The sequence below is a fragment of the Myodes glareolus genome, chromosome 16 (assembly GCF_982192425.1).
Source record: "Myodes glareolus chromosome 16, mMyoGla1.1, whole genome shotgun sequence".
Classification (NCBI taxonomy): domain Eukaryota; kingdom Metazoa; phylum Chordata; class Mammalia; order Rodentia; family Cricetidae; genus Myodes; species Myodes glareolus.
The window spans coordinates 51,670,088-51,673,835 of record NC_142041.1 but is presented as its reverse complement, the minus strand read 5'-3'; the positions used below and the strand labels follow the sequence as shown (position 1 = coordinate 51,673,835).

Sequence of the window (3,748 nt, the reverse complement as noted above, 5' to 3'; positions counted from 1 at the left end):
TTTAACAAAATGGGAAATCTTGAATGGGCTGTGCTTTCTGTGAAGTAGTCAATTGCTACTCTTTATCTTCTCCTTCAAAAGCGTATCCATTGGAAGAGTACCTCTATTACTTTAAAGTACGAAAACAGCTGAAAGGATTGAGTCTTGAGCAGTCTTATTCCTGTTCAATTCTTCCATCCCACTGGTGATACAGAAGTAATCTTGGACAAATGTCTCTGAAGGAATGGTAGGGAATAATATAACATTGTATTATATGTCTTGTAGCATAATGTTCTTTTTTCTCATTGCTATCCACAAGAAAAGCTTGAGTCTTTATTCAAAGTAGAATACATGAAACAAAAAAAATGCCTTCAAAGCTAAGAAATGAAGTCATCTAACAGCAAAATTGTCCTGGGATAAAACCCACAGATGAAGTAAAAACTAATATAAAAGACTTATTAAGCAAAATCAATCTATTTACTGAAATCATACCAAAGAAAAATATTTTCAAATACCAAGCTAGTATTTCTAAAAAAGGGATCTCCTCAATGGTAGAGCAACTGTCTAGCCAAGTACTGTCTGGGTTTTACTCTAAGCACAAAAATTATCTAGTATAACGGAGACTGTAAGAGATACAAAATTCATATTTGTGAAAGCAAATAATGTAAAAGGAATGATGAGTAATAGTGATAATTTAGAACTAATTCATGGAGACGTGATCAAAAAGGATAAAAAGCTAAGAGAAATCACTCAGTCCAAATGAAAAACAAGGTTAGTCTTCAATCTGAATCAAAACCTATGCAGTATGAACAAAGGAGCAACATTTTCACATTTTACATGTTTAAATCATAAGCTGGATAGTGACTTATGTGGGGGTAAGAGCATTAAAATGAGGCCATCCTCAGGTGAGTATAGAATTCATGACCGATTTGACCTAGTAAAGATCAGGACCTAAAATAAGTAAGTCTGGCATGAAATTTTTAGCCTACATATGTTATTCTACTTTTCCAAATCACAACTAATATTGGCATTTAGTAGGCATATAAAAAAGGATCTCCACCAGGTGTAGTGGCAAGCACTTTAATCCCAGAACTCTGGAGTCAGAAGCAAACAGATTTTTGAGTTTGAAGCCAGTCTGTTCTCCTTAGCAGCTCCAGGCCCATCAAGGATACATACTGAGACTGTTTCAAAGAACCAAGGTCAGTTATGCTGGTATAAGCCTTCATTCCAGCACTTGGGAATCAGAGATAGGAGGATCTGTCTGTGAGTTCAAGGTAAGCCTGGTGTACAAAGCAAGTTCCAGGGCAGCCTGGGCTACATAGAAAGAATGTACCAAAAAAAAAAAATCAAAGCATGGTCTTTTTTTCATTATATAATAATATCAAAATTCTTTATTACTTAACCTTCAAAGGTCTTTAAAACTCCAGTGTCTCCAAAAAGCACAATCTTTTAAGGTATTGATAAAGATTCAAAATGATTCCTCTAAACCACTAATATAAACTGCAAAAATATTTTTATATCCTCTCCTCATAGTAGCCAAAGTATAATATTCCAGGTATCAAACTTTGCAAATATTTCTATTATGGCTACTAAAACAGACTTGTTCAATGAGGTCAGAGCTTTTCAGAACATGCTGCTATGCCATAGAAACAAAGAATAACAAATTGAACAAAAAAAATCAGTCCTGTGTAAATTTATTTACCACACATATCCTAATTATTCTTTAAATACTAATAGTGAGCAGAATGTTGAGTTCCGAGCTAGGGTAAGTGGAGGAAGAGGAGACCAGCACAGCAGAGCTAACCAGAGGCCAGCACCAGTGCCTATCAGCCACCAGGGGCCGAGGAAGCACAGGGGTGTGTGATGGGGCCAGGAGCAGTGGAGGCACATAGCACAGAGAAGATTGGCAGCTGGTTAGTGCAGGCATCAAAGACAAAGATGTTCACCAAGGAGCTCGACCAGTGGATCAAGCAGCTGAATGAACGCAACCAGCTCTCCAAGTCCCAGGTCCAGAGCCTCTGTGAGCAGGGTAAAAAAAAGTCCTGACAAAAGAATCCAATGTACAGAACTTGGGAGATGGCTCAGAAGTTGACTGACCTTTCAGAGGTTGAGTTCAATTCCCAGCAACCATATGATGGCTCAAAACCATCTGTAATGAGATCTGATGCCCTCTTCTGGCCTGCATGCAGAACTCTGTATACATAATAATAATAATAATAATCAAACTGCAAGAAGTTCAGTGTGGAATGTCAGTAGAAATTCAGAGCATTGCTCTTCATTCCTTGCAAGTTCCCTTCAACCTTTTTGAGAACAAGAAAAAGAACAACATCAAACTCTATGTCTTTCATGTGTTTATCATGGACAGCTGTGACGAGCTGATACCTGAGTACCTCAACTTCATCCATGGTGTGGTTGACTCTGAGGACCGGCCCTTGGAACATCTCCTGAGAAATGCTGCAGCAGAGCAAGATCCTGAATGTCATCCACAAGAACATTGTGAAAAGGTGCCTTGAGCTCTTCTCTGAGTTGGCTGAAGAGAAAGAGAACTAACTACAAGAAATTCTATGAGGCCTTCTCCAAGAATATAAGTTTGGGATCCATGAAGATTCGACTAATTGTCAGTGCCCTCTGAGCTGCTCCGCTATCACACCTCTCAATAAGGAGATGAGATGACTTCCCTGTCAGAGTATATATCTCACTTGAAGGAGACACAGAAGTCCATCTTCTAGATCAGTGAGAGCAAAGAGCAGGTAGCCAGCACTGCTTTTGTGGAACATGTGCAAAAGAAGGCTTTGAGGTGGTGTGCATGACTGAGTCTATTGACGAATACTGCGTGCAGAAGCTCAAGGAATTTAATGGAAAGAGCCTGGTCTCAGTGACTAAGGAAGGCCTGGAGCTACCAGAGGATGATGAAGAAGAGAAGAAAATGGAGGAGAGCAAGGCAAAGTTTGAGAATCTCGGCAAGCTCATGAAGGAGATCTTGGATAAGAAGATTGAGGTGACAGTCTCCAATAGGCTTGTGCCTTCACCCTGATGCATTGTGACAAGCACGTATGGCTGAACAGTCAACATGGAGAGGATCATGAAGGCCCAGGCACTTTGAGACAACTCTACAATGGGCTACGTGACGGCCAAAAAGCACCTAGAGATCAACCCTGACCACCCCATTGTGGAAAATCTGAGGCAGGAGACTGAGGCTGACAAAAATGACAAAGTTGTTAAGGACCTGGTGGTGGTGCTGTTTGTAACTGCTGTGCTCTGCTTTGGTTTCTCTCTTAAGGATCCCCTGACCAAATCCAACCGCATCTACTACAACATGAAACTAGGCCTGGGTGAGAGTGAGGCTAGGCTTGTGAGATATAGGTGGCAAGTTACTGAACTGGTTAGACCCTTGGACAGTCTTAATGCTACCATATTGTTCAAGTCTTTCGTTTTTGGCATTGATGAAGATGAGGTGACAGCAGAGGTGCTCAGTGCTGCTGTTCCTCATGAAATTCCCCCACTTGAGGGTGATGAGGATGCCTCCCACATGGAAGAAGTAGATTAGAGATACCCAGGGAAAACCATAGTTTCCCTGTGCTCCCTCAGTAGCCTTGACTGGCCCTGACCTTGTTGGATCTCTGCTCACATTAGACAATCTCTTATCCTGTCTTTGTGCCTTAAGTCAGGAAAATCCCCTCCCGCAGAATAGCAGGGTTGGGTACTGTGTATTGTGGGGTTTATATGTTTGTTTCATTTTGTTCTGATATTAAAAGTATGCAAAATATAT

General features: G+C 40.6%; 1 pseudogene; it reads left to right on the top strand.

Annotated features, from left to right (window-relative positions):
* Window positions 1-1,842: 1,842 nt before the first annotated feature.
* LOC125391385 (heat shock protein HSP 90-beta-like) lies at window positions 1,843-3,526 on the top strand (annotated as a pseudogene).
* Window positions 3,527-3,748: the final 222 nt, after the last annotated feature.